Consider the following 20,346-nt stretch of genomic DNA (forward strand, 5'->3'; position numbering starts at 1 on the left):
CGGCCAGAAGGCGGCCCTGGAAGGCAGCCGCACCCCAGACGCTCCCGGGGTGGCTGGCCCGGACCCAGACTCCGCCGCGGGCCCACTGGCCGTCCTTTCGGCCCGCGAGCCCCTCGACCTGCACCTGGCCGCCGCCACCGGCGCCCAGCCCCGGCGCCGCCACCTGTGTGCGGGTGTGTCCCTCCACAGCTCCCTCCGACAAAAGGCCCGCCCCGCCACCACCCCGCCCCTCTGGCGTGTCACCGCGGCCGGGTGCGGGAGCGGGATCGAGGGCAGGGGCCGCTTCCCCGGGCCTGCCGGCCACCAGGGGCGGGGTCCTGAGCTCGGCGTGGGGGTGTGGGGGCAAGGGTGGCCTTGCCGGGGCTGAGGGGCCGTGGCGACTCAATGGTGGCTCCCGGTGGCTTCGGGCCGGCTGCTGTCGGGCAGGAGGGCCGGCCCGGGCTGCGGCCGGGCTGCGCCTAGCGCCGCGTGGGCGGGCAGGGCCGATGCCCAAGGGACCGCGGGCCCCGGGCCCTGAAGCCTCCGGGGCCACGTCCCTGTGAGCGACGTGCGGGATCTTGGGCGGGGCGCCAAGCGCCGAAGGGTTTGCTGGGTCACGGCCGCCCTGGGCTGGGAGGTGGTCGCCAAACCCTCCGCCACCGCCCGATACCCGAGACCTCCGTTCCCCCTGCCTGGGCGGGCGAGGGGGCCCTGCCGGGGCGGGCCGGCCGCCAGGCTGGCGTTAAGGCGCCAGCGCCAGCGAAACTGGGCCTCAAGAGGCAGCCGTCGGCCCCCGCCCCCGTCTACGGCCATACCACCCTGAACGCGCCCGATCTCGTCTGATCTCGGAAGCTAAGCAGGGTCGGGCCTGGTTAGTACTTGGATGGGAGACCGCCTGGGAATACCGGGTGCTGTAGGGTTTTTGCCTCCCGCTCCGCCCGCCTTCTCCTTTACTCGCCCGCGGCGGGGGGGCCGCCGGCTCCGCCCCCGCCGAGCCCCGCTGCAGGCAGTAGTCAAGGTGGTTTACCTGCCCGAGCAGGAAGCTTGGGCGATGGCAGAAGTGGGAAGAAACTCTTGAGCACAGGTTCTTGGGATCCACGGAGCAGCGCATGCACATGCGATGGGTGCCTACACAGCTGGCTTGCTTGTCTGTGGGGAAAGGCGAGATGGGTCAGGGCCTGGGTTCCTGAGGGGCTGAGAATCAAGGCAGGGATAGAAGAAAGGGGACAGGCCCACATCCCCTGAACCCACGCCGGCGCCCACTCACCTTTGTGGAAAATACGATTGAAAAGTGCCCGCAAGAATCTCTTCAGATGCCTCCAGAGTTGAGGGAAGAAGGGGAGGGGGGAGGCCGGGAGCAGGGTGAGCCCTGAAATCCAACCCTTGTCCGGTCACACCCCAGCAGCCCTCCCACCTCAGCCCCTTCAAGACCCCAGGGCTCCCCCAGCCGCGCTGCACAGATCCTGCCCTGACCATAGTCACCATGTTGATCCCCACGTTGAGCAAGATGAAGCTGACCGGGATCAGAAGAATTGAGTATCCTTGCTCCTGGCATTTCCTGGGGATGGGGCCAGTGAACGGCTCGGCTCGGTAGTAGTTTCGCTCACCCATGGCCGTTGGTCCCAGGACTGCCTGGGCCCTCTGCCCTCCAGTTTTAACTGGGAGCCAGACTGGGTCATAATGGGGCAGGTGGTGAGGTCACAGTGAGGGAGGGGGATGAAAAGGAGGGCCCAGAGTGGCATTCCCTGGTAACCAGGGTCAGGTAAGCTGAGCCTGGACAGTCAAACAGGGCCCGGTGGCCGGCATACATCCCCTCGAGCGGTCATTCATTCGCTCACCGCCCGCTGACTCACTTGTTCAAATGACACATTGCGTCTCTTGGCCCCTCTTGAGACTAGGAAGACCTTGGCCTCAGAGGCCTGCTGAAGGCCTGGCTGGAGTCCAGAGCCTCAGCCTTCTTCATGCCCTTCACTGGGCCTGGAGCTGGACCTGCCCAGATGTGGAACCTCCCAGTTTGGAAGCAACTTCTTGTATGAGGCTCTCTGTGGACAGGGACAGCTGAGACACAGAGGAGGTGCCCAGAGACCAGGGGTTTGGAGTCTGCAGCTGCAGATGTACTTAGTGCATGGTATAGGACCAGGAGGGGCCTGCTGGCACAACTGTGGCCACTAAACCAAAGGGACCCTCAGGCCAAGAAGGGGACACTGGCTTCTTATTGCAGGAAGCCAAGCGCAGGGACCCAGGCTGGCAGAAGGAGTGGCGCTTCCAAGCCACAGACCACCAATGTTTCCTGGACTCTGGCGCTCTTTATTCCTCTCTCCATGCCCTGCCGCCCCCTGCCCCTGCCCCCATTTGCTGCTGGTAAGTTCATTTTCCCAGTCTGGCTCCCGTGCAGAGAGGGCCTGGAGGCCGAGGTGGAAGGTAGCAGCGAGTTGGCCCGCGCTTGGCCCTCCTGCGGTTGCCGCTTCAGCACCAGACTGTCATACACCTGGTAGTTGGCATTGCCTCCCGGGTTCCGGCTGAGTGGCATGAAGGTGGGCGGGGGTGGAGGGTGCTCGGTAGCCTGGATGTCGGGCAGGAGGTGAGAGGGGCGGAGGAGCAGCGCTGAGCTGGGAGCCGGGGCCCGCTGGTCCGAGGCCTCGGCCAGTACCGTGAGGGAGGCGGAGGTGGCCACAGGGCGCCGCAAGGGCAGGATCTCAGCCCATTCGGCCGCCGGGTGCCGCACCTCGTGGGGATCGCGGGAGTAATCCAAGTGTCCCGTGGAGGGATGCAGGCTGCGGTTGGACTCGCTGTGAGCACAGCTGGGGAGGCTACGTCTGTGGGCCGGTGGGGTGTCGCGCTACCAGGCTTCGGGCCGGTAGACCCGAGGCACCAGAGCGGATGGAGGCTCAGAGCCCTCCAGACCCAGACTCCGCCATGGGCCCAGTTGCCGTCCTTTCGGCCCGCGAGCCCCTCGACCTGCATCTGGCCGCCCCCACCGGCACCCAGCCCCGGCGCCACCACCTGTGTGCCGGTGTGTCCCTCCACAGCTCCCTCCGACAAAAGGCCCGCCCCGCCACCACCCCGCCCCTCTGGCGTGTCACCGCGGCCGGGTGCGGGAGCGGGATCGAGGGCAGGGGCCGCTTCCCCGGGCCTGCCGGCCACCAGGGGCGGGGTCCTGAGCTCGGCGGGGGGGTGTGGGGGCAAGGGTGGCCTTGCCGGGGCTGAGGGGCCGTGGCGACTCAATGGTGGCTCCCGGTGGCTTCGGGCCGGCTGCTGTCGGGCAGGAGGGCCGGCCCGGGCTGCGGCCGGGCTGCGCCTAGCGCCGCGTGGGCGGGCAGGGCCGACGCCCAAGGGACCGCGGTTCCCGGGCCCTGAAGCCTCCGGGGCCACGTCCCTGTGAGCGACGTGCGGGATCTTGGGCGGGGCGCCAAGCGCCGAAGGGTTTGCTGGGTCACGGCCGCCCTGGGCTGGGAGGTGGTCGCCAAACCCTCCGCCGCCGCCCGATACCCGAGACCTCCGTTCCCCCTGCCTGGGCGGGCGAGGGGGCCCTGCCGGGGCGGGCTGGCCGCCAGGCTGGCGTTAAGGCGCCAGCGCCAGCGAAACTGGGCCTCAAGGGGCCGCCCGCGGCCCCCCGCCCCCGTCTACGGCCATACCACCCTGAACGCGCCCGATCTCGTCTGATCTCGGAAGCTAAGCAGGGTCGGGCCTGGTTAGTACTTGGATGGGAGACCGCCTGGGAATACCGGGTGCTGTAGGCTTTTTGCCTCCCGCTCCGCCCGCCTTCTCCTTTACTCGCCCGCGGCGGGGGCCGCCGGCTCCGCCCCCGCCGGGCCCCGGTGCAGGCCCCACCTCCTCAGGCCCCTCCCACCACGGCGCGCGCCGGCGGGGGCGCACCCCGCCGGCCCGGCCGGCCAGGCGGCCAGAAGGCGGCCCTGGAAGGCAGCCGCACCCCAGACGCTCCCGGGGTGGCTGGCCCGGACCCAGACTCCGCCGCGGGCCCACTGGCCGTCCTTTCGGCCCGCGAGCCCCTCGACCTGCACCTGGCCGCCGCCACCGGCGCCCAGCCCCGGCGCCGCCACCTGTGTGCGGGTGTGTCCCTCCACAGCTCCCTCCGACAAAAGGCCCGCCCCGCCACCACCCCGCCCCTCTGGCGTGTCACCGCGGCCGGGTGCGGGAGCGGGATCGAGGGCAGGGGCCGCTTCCCCGGGCCTGCCGGCCACCAGGGGCGGGGTCCTGAGCTCGGCGTGGGGGTGTGGGGGCAAGGGTGGCCTTGCCGGGGCTGAGGGGCCGTGGCGACTCAATGGTGGCTCCCGGTGGCTTCGGGCCGGCTGCTGTCGGGCAGGAGGGCCGGCCCGGGCTGCGGCCGGGCTGCGCCTAGCGCCGCGTGGGCGGGCAGGGCCGATGCCCAAGGGACCGCGGGCCCCGGGCCCTGAAGCCTCCGGGGCCACGTCCCTGTGAGCGACGTGCGGGATCTTGGGCGGGGCGCCAAGCGCCGAAGGGTTTGCTGGGTCACGGCCGCCCTGGGCTGGGAGGTGGTCGCCAAACCCTCCGCCGCCGCCCGATACCCGAGACCTCCGTTCCCCCTGCCTGGGCGGGCGAGGGGGCCCTGCCGGGGCGGGCCGGCCGCCAGGCTGGCGTTAAGGCGCCAGCGCCAGCGAAACTGGGCCTCAAGAGGCAGCCGTCGGCCCCCGCCCCCGTCTACGGCCATACCACCCTGAACGCGCCCGATCTCGTCTGATCTCGGAAGCTAAGCAGGGTCGGGCCTGGTTAGTACTTGGATGGGAGACCGCCTGGGAATACCGGGTGCTGTAGGCTTTTTGCCTCCCGCTCCGCCCGCCTTCTCCTTTACTCGCCCGCGGCGGGGGGGCCGCCGGCTCCGCCCCCGCCGAGCCCCGCTGCAGGCAGTAGTCAAGGTGGTTTACCTGCCCGAGCAGGAAGCTTGGGCGATGGCAGAAGTGGGAAGAAACTCTTGAGCACAGGTTCTTGGGATCCACGGAGCAGCGCATGCACATGCGATGGGTGCCTACACAGCTGGCTTGCTTGTCTGTGGGGAAAGGCGAGATGGGTCAGGGCCTGGGTTCCTGAGGGGCTGAGAATCAAGGCAGGGATAGAAGAAAGGGGACAGGCCCACATCCCCTGAACCCACGCCGGCGCCCACTCACCTTTGTGGAAAATACGATTGAAAAGTGCCCGCAAGAATCTCTTCAGATGCCTCCAGAGTTGAGGGAAGAAGGGGAGGGGGGAGGCCGGGAGCAGGGTGAGCCCTGAAATCCAACCCTTGTCCGGTCACACCCCAGCAGCCCTCCCACCTCAGCCCCTTCAAGACCCCAGGGCTCCCCCAGCCGCGCTGCACAGATCCTGCCCTGACCATAGTCACCATGTTGATCCCCACGTTGAGCAAGATGAAGCTGACCGGGATCAGAAGAATTGAGTATCCTTGCTCCTGGCATTTCCTGGGGATGGGGCCAGTGAACGGCTCGGCTCGGTAGTAGTTTCGCTCACCCATGGCCGTTGGTCCCAGGACTGCCTGGGCCCTCTGCCCTCCAGTTTTAACTGGGAGCCAGACTGGGTCATAATGGGGCAGGTGGTGAGGTCACAGTGAGGGAGGGGGATGAAAAGGAGGGCCCAGAGTGGCATTCCCTGGTAACCAGGGTCAGGTAAGCTGAGCCTGGACAGTCAAACAGGGCCCGGTGGCCGGCATACATCCCCTCGAGCGGTCATTCATTCGCTCACCGCCCGCTGACTCACTTGTTCAAATGACACATTGCGTCTCTTGGCCCCTCTTGAGACTAGGAAGACCTTGGCCTCAGAGGCCTGCTGAAGGCCTGGCTGGAGTCCAGAGCCTCAGCCTTCTTCATGCCCTTCACTGGGCCTGGAGCTGGACCTGCCCAGATGTGGAACCTCCCAGTTTGGAAGCAACTTCTTGTATGAGGCTCTCTGTGGACAGGGACAGCTGAGACACAGAGGAGGTGCCCAGAGACCAGGGGTTTGGAGTCTGCAGCTGCAGATGTACTTAGTGCATGGTATAGGACCAGGAGGGGCCTGCTGGCACAACTGTGGCCACTAAACCAAAGGGACCCTCAGGCCAAGAAGGGGACACTGGCTTCTTATTGCAGGAAGCCAAGCGCAGGGACCCAGGCTGGCAGAAGGAGTGGCGCTTCCAAGCCACAGACCACCAATGTTTCCTGGACTCTGGCGCTCTTTATTCCTCTCTCCATGCCCTGCCGCCCCCTGCCCCTGCCCCCATTTGCTGCTGGTAAGTTCATTTTCCCAGTCTGGCTCCCGTGCAGAGAGGGCCTGGAGGCCGAGGTGGAAGGTAGCAGCGAGTTGGCCCGCGCTTGGCCCTCCTGCGGTTGCCGCTTCAGCACCAGACTGTCATACACCTGGTAGTTGGCATTGCCTCCCGGGTTCCGGCTGAGTGGCATGAAGGTGGGCGGGGGTGGAGGGTGCTCGGTAGCCTGGATGTCGGGCAGGAGGTGAGAGGGGCGGAGGAGCAGCGCTGAGCTGGGAGCCGGGGCCCGCTGGTCCGAGGCCTCGGCCAGTACCGTGAGGGAGGCGGAGGTGGCCACAGGGCGCCGCAAGGGCAGGATCTCAGCCCATTCGGCCGCCGGGTGCCGCACCTCGTGGGGATCGCGGGAGTAATCCAAGTGTCCCGTGGAGGGATGCAGGCTGCGGTTGGACTCGCTGTGAGCACAGCTGGGGAGGCTACGTCTGTGGGCCGGTGGGGTGTCGCGCTACCAGGCTTCGGGCCGGTAGACCCGAGGCACCAGAGCGGATGGAGGCTCAGAGCCCTCCAGACCCAGACTCCGCCATGGGCCCAGTTGCCGTCCTTTCGGCCCGCGAGCCCCTCGACCTGCATCTGGCCGCCCCCACCGGCACCCAGCCCCGGCGCCACCACCTGTGTGCCGGTGTGTCCCTCCACAGCTCCCTCCGACAAAAGGCCCGCCCCGCCACCACCCCGCCCCTCTGGCGTGTCACCGCGGCCGGGTGCGGGAGCGGGATCGAGGGCAGGGGCCGCTTCCCCGGGCCTGCCGGCCACCAGGGGCGGGGTCCTGAGCTCGGCGGGGGGGTGTGGGGGCAAGGGTGGCCTTGCCGGGGCTGAGGGGCCGTGGCGACTCAATGGTGGCTCCCGGTGGCTTCGGGCCGGCTGCTGTCGGGCAGGAGGGCCGGCCCGGGCTGCGGCCGGGCTGCGCCTAGCGCCGCGTGGGCGGGCAGGGCCGACGCCCAAGGGACCGCGGTTCCCGGGCCCTGAAGCCTCCGGGGCCACGTCCCTGTGAGCGACGTGCGGGATCTTGGGCGGGGCGCCAAGCGCCGAAGGGTTTGCTGGGTCACGGCCGCCCTGGGCTGGGAGGTGGTCGCCAAACCCTCCGCCGCCGCCCGATACCCGAGACCTCCGTTCCCCCTGCCTGGGCGGGCGAGGGGGCCCTGCCGGGGCGGGCTGGCCGCCAGGCTGGCGTTAAGGCGCCAGCGCCAGCGAAACTGGGCCTCAAGGGGCCGCCCGCGGCCCCCCGCCCCCGTCTACGGCCATACCACCCTGAACGCGCCCGATCTCGTCTGATCTCGGAAGCTAAGCAGGGTCGGGCCTGGTTAGTACTTGGATGGGAGACCGCCTGGGAATACCGGGTGCTGTAGGCTTTTTGCCTCCCGCTCCGCCCGCCTTCTCCTTTACTCGCCCGCGGCGGGGGCCGCCGGCTCCGCCCCCGCCGGGCCCCGGTGCAGGCCCCACCTCCTCAGGCCCCTCCCACCACGGCGCGCGCCGGCGGGGGCGCACCCCGCCGGCCCGGCCGGCCAGGCGGCCAGAAGGCGGCCCTGGAAGGCAGCCGCACCCCAGACGCTCCCGGGGTGGCTGGCCCGGACCCAGACTCCGCCGCGGGCCCACTGGCCGTCCTTTCGGCCCGCGAGCCCCTCGACCTGCACCTGGCCGCCGCCACCGGCGCCCAGCCCCGGCGCCGCCACCTGTGTGCGGGTGTGTCCCTCCACAGCTCCCTCCGACAAAAGGCCCGCCCCGCCACCACCCCGCCCCTCTGGCGTGTCACCGCGGCCGGGTGCGGGAGCGGGATCGAGGGCAGGGGCCGCTTCCCCGGGCCTGCCGGCCACCAGGGGCGGGGTCCTGAGCTCGGCGTGGGGGTGTGGGGGCAAGGGTGGCCTTGCCGGGGCTGAGGGGCCGTGGCGACTCAATGGTGGCTCCCGGTGGCTTCGGGCCGGCTGCTGTCGGGCAGGAGGGCCGGCCCGGGCTGCGGCCGGGCTGCGCCTAGCGCCGCGTGGGCGGGCAGGGCCGATGCCCAAGGGACCGCGGGCCCCGGGCCCTGAAGCCTCCGGGGCCACGTCCCTGTGAGCGACGTGCGGGATCTTGGGCGGGGCGCCAAGCGCCGAAGGGTTTGCTGGGTCACGGCCGCCCTGGGCTGGGAGGTGGTCGCCAAACCCTCCGCCACCGCCCGATACCCGAGACCTCCGTTCCCCCTGCCTGGGCGGGCGAGGGGGCCCTGCCGGGGCGGGCCGGCCGCCAGGCTGGCGTTAAGGCGCCAGCGCCAGCGAAACTGGGCCTCAAGAGGCAGCCGTCGGCCCCCGCCCCCGTCTACGGCCATACCACCCTGAACGCGCCCGATCTCGTCTGATCTCGGAAGCTAAGCAGGGTCGGGCCTGGTTAGTACTTGGATGGGAGACCGCCTGGGAATACCGGGTGCTGTAGGCTTTTTGCCTCCCGCTCCGCCCGCCTTCTCCTTTACTCGCCCGCGGCGGGGGGGCCGCCGGCTCCGCCCCCGCCGAGCCCCGCTGCAGGCAGTAGTCAAGGTGGTTTACCTGCCCGAGCAGGAAGCTTGGGCGATGGCAGAAGTGGGAAGAAACTCTTGAGCACAGGTTCTTGGGATCCACGGAGCAGCGCATGCACATGCGATGGGTGCCTACACAGCTGGCTTGCTTGTCTGTGGGGAAAGGCGAGATGGGTCAGGGCCTGGGTTCCTGAGGGGCTGAGAATCAAGGCAGGGATAGAAGAAAGGGGACAGGCCCACATCCCCTGAACCCACGCCGGCGCCCACTCACCTTTGTGGAAAATACGATTGAAAAGTGCCCGCAAGAATCTCTTCAGATGCCTCCAGAGTTGAGGGAAGAAGGGGAGGGGGGAGGCCGGGAGCAGGGTGAGCCCTGAAATCCAACCCTTGTCCGGTCACACCCCAGCAGCCCTCCCACCTCAGCCCCTTCAAGACCCCAGGGCTCCCCCAGCCGCGCTGCACAGATCCTGCCCTGACCATAGTCACCATGTTGATCCCCACGTTGAGCAAGATGAAGCTGACCGGGATCAGAAGAATTGAGTATCCTTGCTCCTGGCATTTCCTGGGGATGGGGCCAGTGAACGGCTCGGCTCGGTAGTAGTTTCGCTCACCCATGGCCGTTGGTCCCAGGACTGCCTGGGCCCTCTGCCCTCCAGTTTTAACTGGGAGCCAGACTGGGTCATAATGGGGCAGGTGGTGAGGTCACAGTGAGGGAGGGGGATGAAAAGGAGGGCCCAGAGTGGCATTCCCTGGTAACCAGGGTCAGGTAAGCTGAGCCTGGACAGTCAAACAGGGCCCGGTGGCCGGCATACATCCCCTCGAGCGGTCATTCATTCGCTCACCGCCCGCTGACTCACTTGTTCAAATGACACATTGCGTCTCTTGGCCCCTCTTGAGACTAGGAAGACCTTGGCCTCAGAGGCCTGCTGAAGGCCTGGCTGGAGTCCAGAGCCTCAGCCTTCTTCATGCCCTTCACTGGGCCTGGAGCTGGACCTGCCCAGATGTGGAACCTCCCAGTTTGGAAGCAACTTCTTGTATGAGGCTCTCTGTGGACAGGGACAGCTGAGACACAGAGGAGGTGCCCAGAGACCAGGGGTTTGGAGTCTGCAGCTGCAGATGTACTTAGTGCATGGTATAGGACCAGGAGGGGCCTGCTGGCACAACTGTGGCCACTAAACCAAAGGGACCCTCAGGCCAAGAAGGGGACACTGGCTTCTTATTGCAGGAAGCCAAGCGCAGGGACCCAGGCTGGCAGAAGGAGTGGCGCTTCCAAGCCACAGACCACCAATGTTTCCTGGACTCTGGCGCTCTTTATTCCTCTCTCCATGCCCTGCCGCCCCCTGCCCCTGCCCCCATTTGCTGCTGGTAAGTTCATTTTCCCAGTCTGGCTCCCGTGCAGAGAGGGCCTGGAGGCCGAGGTGGAAGGTAGCAGCGAGTTGGCCCGCGCTTGGCCCTCCTGCGGTTGCCGCTTCAGCACCAGACTGTCATACACCTGGTAGTTGGCATTGCCTCCCGGGTTCCGGCTGAGTGGCATGAAGGTGGGCGGGGGTGGAGGGTGCTCGGTAGCCTGGATGTCGGGCAGGAGGTGAGAGGGGCGGAGGAGCAGCGCTGAGCTGGGAGCCGGGGCCCGCTGGTCCGAGGCCTCGGCCAGTACCGTGAGGGAGGCGGAGGTGGCCACAGGGCGCCGCAAGGGCAGGATCTCAGCCCATTCGGCCGCCGGGTGCCGCACCTCGTGGGGATCGCGGGAGTAATCCAAGTGTCCCGTGGAGGGATGCAGGCTGCGGTTGGACTCGCTGTGAGCACAGCTGGGGAGGCTACGTCTGTGGGCCGGTGGGGTGTCGCGCTACCAGGCTTCGGGCCGGTAGACCCGAGGCACCAGAGCGGATGGAGGCTCAGAGCCCTCCAGACCCAGACTCCGCCATGGGCCCAGTTGCCGTCCTTTCGGCCCGCGAGCCCCTCGACCTGCATCTGGCCGCCCCCACCGGCACCCAGCCCCGGCGCCACCACCTGTGTGCCGGTGTGTCCCTCCACAGCTCCCTCCGACAAAAGGCCCGCCCCGCCACCACCCCGCCCCTCTGGCGTGTCACCGCGGCCGGGTGCGGGAGCGGGATCGAGGGCAGGGGCCGCTTCCCCGGGCCTGCCGGCCACCAGGGGCGGGGTCCTGAGCTCGGCGGGGGGGTGTGGGGGCAAGGGTGGCCTTGCCGGGGCTGAGGGGCCGTGGCGACTCAATGGTGGCTCCCGGTGGCTTCGGGCCGGCTGCTGTCGGGCAGGAGGGCCGGCCCGGGCTGCGGCCGGGCTGCGCCTAGCGCCGCGTGGGCGGGCAGGGCCGACGCCCAAGGGACCGCGGTTCCCGGGCCCTGAAGCCTCCGGGGCCACGTCCCTGTGAGCGACGTGCGGGATCTTGGGCGGGGCGCCAAGCGCCGAAGGGTTTGCTGGGTCACGGCCGCCCTGGGCTGGGAGGTGGTCGCCAAACCCTCCGCCGCCGCCCGATACCCGAGACCTCCGTTCCCCCTGCCTGGGCGGGCGAGGGGGCCCTGCCGGGGCGGGCTGGCCGCCAGGCTGGCGTTAAGGCGCCAGCGCCAGCGAAACTGGGCCTCAAGGGGCCGCCCGCGGCCCCCCGCCCCCGTCTACGGCCATACCACCCTGAACGCGCCCGATCTCGTCTGATCTCGGAAGCTAAGCAGGGTTGGGCCTGGTTAGTACTTGGATGGGAGACCGCCTGGGAATACCGGGTGCTGTAGGCTTTTTGCCTCCCGCTCCGCCCGCCTTCTCCTTTACTCGCCCGCGGCGGGGGCCGCCGGCTCCGCCCCCGCCGGGCCCCGCTGCAGGCCCCACCTCCTCAGGCCCCTCCCACCACGGCGCGCGCCGGCGGGGGCGCACCCCGCCGGCCCGGCCGGCCAGGCGGCCAGAAGGCGGCCCTGGAAGGCAGCCGCACCCCAGACGCTCCCGGGGTGGCTGGCCCGGACCCAGACTCCGCCGCGGGCCCAGTTGCCGTCCTTTCGGCCCGCGAGCCCCTCGACCTGCACCTGGCCGCCCCCACCGGCGCGCAGCCCCGGCGCCGCCACCTGTGTGCCGGTGTGTCCCTCCACAGCTCCCTCCGACAAAAGCCCCGCCCCACCACCACCCCGCCCCTCTGGCGTGTCACCGCGGCCGGGTGCGGGAGCGGGATCGAGGGCAGGGGCCGCTTCCCCGGGCCTGCCGGCCACCAGGGGCGGGGTCCTGAGCTCGGCGGGGGGTGTGGGGGCAAGGGTGGCCTTGCCGGGGCTGAGGGGCCGTGGCGACTCAATGGTGGCTCCCGGTGGCTTCGGGCCGGCTGCTGTCGGGCAGGAGGGCCGGCCCGGGCTGCGGCCGGGCTGCGCCTAGCGCCGCGTGGGCGGGCAGGGCCGACGCCCAAGGGACCGCGGGCCCCGGGCCCTGAAGCCTCCGGGGCCACGTCCCTGTGAGCGACGTGCGGGATCTTGGGCGGGGCGCCAAGCGCCGAAGGGTTTGCTGGGTCACTGCTGCCCCCGGATGGGAGGTAATCCAAAGCCCTATGTTTTCTCATGGCAGTACCCAAGGGCCATGACAAGTCTTCCTGGGCACTTCGACCTCACCAGAAATGGGGTCCTGTGTCCGTTCGAGGACTCTGGAAATGTAGTTCTCGTCAAGGAGCGTGCAGTGTTTTTCCCGACACTCGGCACACTCAGAGGGCCTCCACCGGACAGACCAATGGGCCTCGATGTTGCTAAGCTGGCCCAGAGGGGTCTGGAGGTATTCAGTGACATTGGACGCAAAATGATGCACTCCTGAGAGACCTAATATTCTTCAAAGTGGTACTTCCTTTAAAGTAAAGCAGAACAGGGACTAAGAACTCAAGGAAAGAGCTGCATGCCTCCGTATATACACGGGTATAAAGGGCCTAAACTGGAGGCAAGTTCACACGTTGAGTTTCCTTTTAGCGCTAGAGCTTGTCAGGGTGACCACACCGCAGGGGCAGAAGCACCTGGTTTAGACAGCTAATTCATTTTCTCCCCAGAAGCACTCTTACAGGGTTTACAGGCCTGTCAAGAGCAGGGAATGTCAGGCAGCGTCAAGGCAGGATGAATGCAGCCTTCAAAATGGGAAAGCAAGTCTAATTCCAGCAGGCCCCCGTTTCCATGGGCACACTCAGCATACCCCATTGTGGATTCTAACAAGTCCAAAGAGACACAGGTTACCCTGTGTTTCTTTCCCTGAATCAGCTTCTCGATGTAGGCTGCTCTGCATCAAGCGAACTGCCTCAACCAAGGAACACTTTAGCTGCTCCTCTGGGCCTGTGGCGATTCAAAAGCCTGTAGTGCCACAGGAAGAACAGGACTTAAACTGCAGTCAGAACGCAAGCCGACTTCCTCTAGGAGGCACGGTGACTTCAGGCAGGAAGTTCTGGATGGAATGCAAAGCCGAGAGTTACTCTGAGTGCAGCTCAGACTAGGGCAACGCGTAAGACTTCTACGCCATGTGGGACGTGCCAGAACGGTGTTCGTAAACGTGCGCGAGTCGTGAGGAAATTAAGATGCTCCAAAAGCGAGTGCATGCGATTCCCTACGCTCGGCATGCACAGAGGGGCTCTAAAGGGCTACGGGACTGGATGTTGCTTAGCAGACCCAGGTGCGGCTGGGGGTACTCAGTGTTCCTGCCAGCAACAGGGTGCCCACGCTAGCCTCCTAGGTGTCCAGAAAACTGTGCTGCCGTTAAAGGTACGCAGAGCAGAGGCCACCGGCTCATGGAAACTGCTGCACGCCTCCGCTTCTGCAGGGAAATCAGGGCCTTACTTCCAGGCATGTGTTCCTGCGGTGTGTGCCGACAGCCACACCACATGGTAAGATGCCGACTTTCTCCTCGAGCAGAGTGACTCCAGGTACGAGGGCCTCGAAGCATTCAAAACAGAGTAGTATCACATGGCAGCTCACACAAGGGCCATGACAAAGTCGTCCTGGGCACTTCGGACTCAGCAGCAATGTTGTCCTGAGGCCGTTCGAGGTCTCTGGAAATGGAGCTCTCCTCAAGGAACGTACAGTGTGTTGCCCATCTCTAGGCACGCACAGAGGACCTCCAAGGGATCAACAAATGGGACTTGAAGTTTCGCAGCCAGCACACAGGGGTCTGGAGGTACTCAGTGAACTTGGAGGGGAAATGATGCATACCCGAGAGGCCTAGGAGTCCTCAGAAGTGTACTTCCTTTAAAATAAAGCATATAAGCGACTAAGAACTCATTGAGAGAGCTGTATGCCTCCGTATCTACATGGCTACTAAGGGCTTAAACTGGAGGCAAGTTCACAGGTTGAGTTTCCTTTTAGTGCTAGAGCTTGTCAGGCTGACCACACCGCAGTCACCGAAGCACCTGGTTAAGACAGCAAATTCATTTTCTCCCCAGAAGCATTCTTACAGAGTTTACAGGCCTGTCAATTGTAAGCAATGTCAGGCAGCTTCAAGGCAGCATGAATGCAGCCTTCAAAATGGGAAAGCAAGGCTAGTTCCAGCAGGCCCCCGTTTCCATGGGCACACTCAGCATACCCCACTGTGGTTTCTAACAAGTCCAAAGAGACACAGGTTACGCTATGTATCTTTCCCTGAATCAACTTCTCGAATTCGAGTGTTCTGCATCAAGCGAACTGCCTCAACCAAGGAACGCCGTAGCTGCTCCTCTGGGCCTGTGGCTATTCAAAAGCCTGCAGTGCCACAGGAAGAACAGGACTTAAACTGCAGTCAGAACGCAAGCCGACTTCCTCTAGGAGGCACGTTGATTTCAGGCAGGAGGTCCCGGATGGAATGCGAAGCCGAGGGTTCCTCTGAGTGCTGCTCAGACTAGGGCAACGCCTAAGACTTCTACGCCATGTGGGACGTGCCAGAACGGTGTTCGTGAACGTGCGCGAGTGCTGAAGAAACTAAGACGCTTCAAAGGAGAGTGCAGTGCGTTTCCCTACGCTCGGCATGCACAGAGGGGCTCTAAAGGGCTGCGGGACTGGATGTTGCTTAGCAGACCCAGGTGCGCCTGGGGCTACTCAGTGTTCCTGCCGGCAACAGGGTGCCCACGCTAGCCTCCTAGGTGTCCAGAAAACTGTGCTGCCGTTAAAGGTACGCAGAGCACAGGCCACCGGCTCATGGAAACTGCTGCACGCCTCCGATTCTGCACGGCGAATCAGGGCCTTACTTCCAGGCATGTGTTTCTGCTGGGTGTGCCGTCAGCGACACCGCATGGCAAGATGCTGACTTTCTCCTCGAGCAGAGTGACTCCAGGTACGAGGGCCTCGGAGCATTCAAAACAGAGTGTTATCACATGGCAGCTCACACAAGGGCCATGACAAAGTCTTCCTGGGCACTTGGGACTCAGCAGCAATGTTGTCCTGAGGCCGTTCGAGGTCTCTGGAAATGGAGCTCTCCTCAAGGAACGTACAGTGTGTTGCCCGTCTCTAGGCACGCACAGAGGGCCGCCGAGGGATCAACAAAAGGGAGTCGAAGTTTCGCAGCCGGCCCACAGGGCTCTGGAGGTACTCAGTGAACTTGGAGGGGAAATGATGCATACCCGAGAGGCCTAGGAGTCCTCAGAAGTGTACTTCCTTTATAGTAAAGCATATAAGCGACTAAGAACTCATGGAAAGAGCTGCATGCCTCCGTATCTACATGGGTACTAAGGGCCTAAACTGGAGGCAAGTTCACACGTTGAGTTTCCTTTTAGCGCTAGAGCTTGTCAGGGTGACCACACCGCAGGCGCAGAAGCACCTAGTGTAGATAGCAAATTCATTTTCTCCCCAGAAGCATTCTTACAGGGTTTACAGGCCTGTCAAGAGCAGGGAATGTCAGGCAGCTTCAAGGCAGCATGAATGCAGCCTTCAAAATGGGAAAGCAAGGCTAGTTCCAGCAGGCCCCCGTTTCCATGGGCACACTCAGCAAACCCCACTGTGGTTTCTAACAAGTCCAAAGAGACACAGGTTACGCTATGTATCTTTCCCTGAATCAACTTCTCGAATTCGAGTGTTCTGCATCAGGCGAACTGCCTCAACCAAGGAACGCCGTAGCTGCTCCTCTGGGCCTGTGGCTATTCAAAAGCCTGCAGTGCCACAGGAAGAACAGGACTTAAACTGCAGTCAGAACGCAAGCCGACTTCCTCTAGGAGGCACGTTGATTTCAGGCAGGAGGTCCCGGATGGAATGCGAAGCCGAGGGTTCCTCTGAGTGCTGCTCAGACTAGGGCAACGCCTAAGACTTCTACGCCATGTGGGACGTGCCAGAACGGTGTTCGTGAACGTGCGCGAGTGCTGAAGAAACTAAGACGCTTCAAAGGAGAGTGCAGTGCGTTTCCCTACGCTCGGCATGCACAGAGGGGCTCTAAAGGGCTACGGGACTGGATGTTGCTTAGCAGACCCAGGTGCGCCTGGGGCTACTCAGTGTTCCTGCCGGCAACAGGGTGCCCACGCTAGCCTCCTAGGTGTCCAGAAAACTGTGCTGCCGTTAAAGGTACGCAGAGCACAGGCCACCGGCTCATGGAAACTGCTGCACGTCTCCTCTTCTGCACGGCAAATCAGGGCCTTACTTCCAGGCATGTGTTTCTGCTGGGTGTGCCGTCAGCGACACCGCATGGCAAGATGCTGACTTTCTCCTCGAGCAGAGTGACTCCAGGTACGAGGGCCTCGGAGCATTCAAAACAGAGTGTTATCACATGGCAGCTCACACAAGGGCCATGACAAAGTCTTCCTGGGCACTTGGGACTCAGCAGCAATGTTGTCCTGAGGCCGTTCGAGGTCTCTGGAAATGGAGCTCTCCTCAAGGAACGTACAGTGTGTTGCCCGTCTCTAGGCACGCACAGAGGGCCACCGAGGGATCAACAAAAGGGAGTCGAAGTTTCGCAGCCGGCCCACAGGGCTCTGGAGGTACTCAGTGAACTTGGAGGGGAAATGATGCATACCCGAGAAGCCTAGGAGTCCTCAGAAGTGTACTTCCTTTATAGTAAAGCATATAAGCGACTAAGAACTCATGGAAAGAGCTGCATGCCTCCGTATCTACATGGGTACTAAGGGCCTAAACTGGAGGCAAGTTCACACGTTGAGTTTCCTTTTAGCGCTAGAGCTTGTCAGGGTGACCACACCGCAGGCGCAGAAGCACCTAGTGTAGAGAGCAAATTCATTTTCTCCCCAGAAGCATTCTTACAGGGTTTACAGGCCTGTCAAGAGCAGGGGATGTCAGGCAGCTTCAAGGCAGCATGAATGCAGCCTTCAAAATGGGAAAGCAAGGCTAGTTCCAGCAGGCCCCCGTTTCCATGGGCACACTCAGCATACCCCACTGTGGTTTCTAACAAGTCCAAAGAGACACAGGTTACGCTATGTATCTTTCCCTGAATCAACTTCTCGAACTCGAGTGTTCTGCATCAGGCGAACTGCCTCAACCAAGGAACGCCGTAGCTGCTCCTCTGGGCCTGTGGCTATTCAAAAGCCTGCAGTGCCACAGGAAGAACAGGACTTAAACTGCAGTCAGAACGCAAGCCGACTTCCTCTAGGAGGCACGTTGATTTCAGGCAGGAGGTCCCGGATGGAATGAGAAGCCGAGGGTTCCTCTGAGTGCTGCTCAGACTAGGGCAACGCCTAAGACTTCTACGCCATGTGGGACGTGCCAGAACGGTGTTCGTGAACGTGCGCGAGTGCTGAAGAAACTAAGACGCTTCAAAGGAGAGTGCAGTGCGTTTCCCTACGCTCGGCATGCACAGAGGGGCTCTAAAGGGCTACGGGACTGGATGTTGCTTAGCAGACCCAGGTGCGCCTGGGGCTACTCAGTGTTCCTGCCGGCAACAGGGTGCCCACGCTAGCCTCCTAGGTGTCCAGAAAACTGTGCTGCCGTTAAAGGTACGCAGAGCACAGGCCACCGGCTCATGGAAGCTGCTGCACGCCTCCGTTTCTACACGGCAAATCAGGGCCTTACTTCCAGGCATGTGTTTCTGCTGGGTGTGCCGTCAGCGACACCGCATGGCAAGATGCTGACTTTCTCCTCGAGCAGAGTGACTCCAGGTACGAGGGCCTCGAAGCATTCAAAACAGAGTGTTATCACATGGCAGCTCACACAAGGGCCATGACAAAGTCTTCCTGGGCACTTGGGACTCAGCAGCAATGTTGTCCTGAGGCCGTTCGAGGTCTCTGGAAATGGAGCTCTCCTCAAGGAACGTACAGTGTGTTGCCCGTCTCTAGGCACGCACAGAGGGCCGCCGAGGGATCAACAAATGGGACTCGAAGTGTCGCAGCCGGCCCACAGGGCTCTGGAGGGACTCAGTGAACTTGGAGGGGAAATGATGCATACCCGAGAGGCCTAGGAGTCCTCAGAAGTGTACTTCCTTTATAGTAAAGCATAGAAGCGACTAAGAACTCATGGAAAGAGCTTCATGCCTCCGTATCTACATGGGTACTAAGGGCCTAAACTGGAGGCAAGTTCACACGTTGAGTTTCCTTTTAGCGCTAGAGCTTGTCAGGGTGACCACACCGCAGGCGCAGAAGCACCTAGTGTAGAGAGCAAATTCATTTTCTCCCCAGAAGCATTCCTACAGGGTTTACAGGCCTGTCAAGAGCAGGGGATGTCAGGCAGCTTCAAGGCAGCATGAATGCAGCCTTCAAAATGGGAAAGCAAGGCTAGTTCCAGCAGGCCCCCGTTTCCATGGGCACACTCAGCATACCCCACTGTGGTTTCTAACAAGTCCAAAGAGACACAGGTTACGCTATGTATCTTTCCCTGAATCAACTTCTCGAACTCGAGTGTTCTGCATCAAGCGAACTGCCTCAACCAAGGAACGCCGTAGCTGCTCCTCTGGGCCTGTGGCTATTCAAAAGCCTGCAGTGCCACAGGAAGAACAGGACTTAAACTGCAGTCAGAACGCAAGCCGACTTCCTCTAGGAGGCACGTTGATTTCAGGCAGGAGGTCCCGGATGGAATGCGAAGCCGAGGGTTACTCTGAGTGCTGCTCAGACTAGGGCAACGCCTAAGACTTCTACGCCATGTGGGACGTGCCAGAACGGTGTTCGTGAACGTGCGCGAGTGCTGAAGAAACTAAGACGCTTCAGAGGAGAGTGCAGTGCGTTTCCCTACGCTCGGCATGCACAGAGGGGCTCTAAAGGGCTGCGGGACTGGATGTTGCTCAGCAGACCCAGGTGCGCCTGGGGGTACTCAGTGTTCCTGCCGGCAACAGGGTGCCCACGCTAGCCTCCTAGGTGTCCAGAAAACTGTGCTGCCGTTAAAGGTATGCAGAGCACAGGCCACCGGCTCATGGAAACTGCTGCACGCCTCCGCTTCTGCACGGCAAATCAGGGCCTTACTTCCAGGCATGTGTTTCTGCTGGGTGTGCCGTCAGCGACACCGCATGGCAAGATGCTGACTTTCTCCTCGAGCAGAGTGACTCCAGGTACGAGGGCCTCGGAGCATTCAAAACAGAGTGTTATCACATGGCAGCTCACACAAGGGCCATGACAAAGTCTTCCTGGGCACTTGGGACTCAGCAGCAATGTTGTCCTGAGGCCGTTCGAGGTCTCTGGAAATGGAGCTCTCCTCAAGGAACGTACAGTGTGTTGCCCGTCTCTAGGCACGCACAGAGGGCCTCCGAGGGATCAACAAATGGGACTCGAAGTTTCGCAGCCGGCCCACAGGGCTCTGGAGGGACTCAGTGAACTTGGAGGGGAAATGATGCATACCCGAGAGGCCTAGGAGTCCTCAGAAGTGTACTTCCTTTATAGTAAAGCATAGAAGCGACTAAGAACTCATGGAAAGAGCTGCATGCCTCCGTATCTACATGGGTACTAAGGGCCTAAACTGGAGGCAAGTTCACACGTTGAGTTTCCTTTTAGCGCTAGAGCTTGTCAGGGTGACCACACCGCAGGCGCAGAAGCACCTAGTGTAGATAGCAAATTCATTTGCTCCCCAGAAGCATTCTTACAGGGTTTACAGGCCTGTCAAGAGCAGGGAATGTCAGGCAGCTTCAAGGCAGCATGAATGCAGCCTTCAAAATGGGAAAGCAAGGCTAGTTCCAGCAGGCCCCCGTTTCCATGGGCACACTCAGCATACCCCACTGTGGTTTCTAACAAGTCCAAAGAGACACAGGTTACCCTGTGTTTCCTTCCCTGAATCAGCTTCTCGAATTCGAGTGTTCTGCATCAAGCGAACTGCCTCAACCAAGGAACGCCGTAGCTGCTCCTCTGGGCCTGTGGCTATTCAAAAGCCTGCAGTGCCTCGGGAAGAACAGGACTTAAACTGCAGTCAGAACGCAAGCCGACTTCCTCTAGGAGGCACGTTGATTTCAGGCAGGAGGTCCTGGATGGAATGCGAAGCCGAGGGTTACTCTGAGTGCTGCTCAGACTAGGGCAACGCCTAAGACTTCTACGCCATGTGGGACGTGCCAGAACGGTGTTCGTGAACGTGCGCGAGTGCTGAAGAAACTAAGACGCTTCAAAGGAGAGTGCAGTGCGTTTCCCTACGCTCAGCATGCACAGAGGGGGCTCTAAAGGGCTACGGGACTGGATGTTGCTCAGCAGACCCAGGTGCGCCTGGGGGTACTCAGTGTTCCTGCCGGCAACAGGGTGCCCACGCTAGCCTCCTAGGTGTCCAGAAAACTGTGCTGCCGTTAAAGGTACGCA

General features: G+C 63.3%; 6 non-coding genes across 6 annotated transcripts; all 6 read left to right on the plus strand.

Moving 5' to 3' along the window:
• The first annotated feature begins 780 nt into the window (after window positions 1–780).
• LOC137213573 (5S ribosomal RNA) lies at window positions 781–899 on the plus strand. The gene has a single exon (XR_010938209.1). It is a non-coding gene; the product is annotated as a 5S ribosomal RNA (ribosomal RNA).
• A 2,701-nt stretch (window positions 900–3,600) lies between these two features.
• On the plus strand, window positions 3,601–3,719 carry LOC137213507 (5S ribosomal RNA). The gene has a single exon (XR_010938144.1). It is a non-coding gene; the product is annotated as a 5S ribosomal RNA (ribosomal RNA).
• A 938-nt stretch (window positions 3,720–4,657) lies between these two features.
• LOC137213508 (5S ribosomal RNA) lies at window positions 4,658–4,776 on the plus strand. Its single transcript, XR_010938145.1, has one exon. It is a non-coding gene; the product is annotated as a 5S ribosomal RNA (ribosomal RNA).
• A 2,701-nt stretch (window positions 4,777–7,477) lies between these two features.
• On the plus strand, window positions 7,478–7,596 carry LOC137213509 (5S ribosomal RNA). Its single transcript, XR_010938146.1, has one exon. It is a non-coding gene; the product is annotated as a 5S ribosomal RNA (ribosomal RNA).
• Window positions 7,597–8,534: 938 nt separating this feature from the next.
• Window positions 8,535–8,653, plus strand: LOC137213510 (5S ribosomal RNA). The gene has a single exon (XR_010938147.1). It is a non-coding gene; the product is annotated as a 5S ribosomal RNA (ribosomal RNA).
• A 2,701-nt stretch (window positions 8,654–11,354) lies between these two features.
• Window positions 11,355–11,473, plus strand: LOC137213338 (5S ribosomal RNA). The gene has a single exon (XR_010937978.1). It is a non-coding gene; the product is annotated as a 5S ribosomal RNA (ribosomal RNA).
• Window positions 11,474–20,346: the final 8,873 nt, after the last annotated feature.

This window comes from Pseudorca crassidens, chromosome 19, assembly GCF_039906515.1.
Source record: "Pseudorca crassidens isolate mPseCra1 chromosome 19, mPseCra1.hap1, whole genome shotgun sequence".
Lineage (NCBI taxonomy): Eukaryota > Metazoa > Chordata > Mammalia > Artiodactyla > Delphinidae > Pseudorca > Pseudorca crassidens.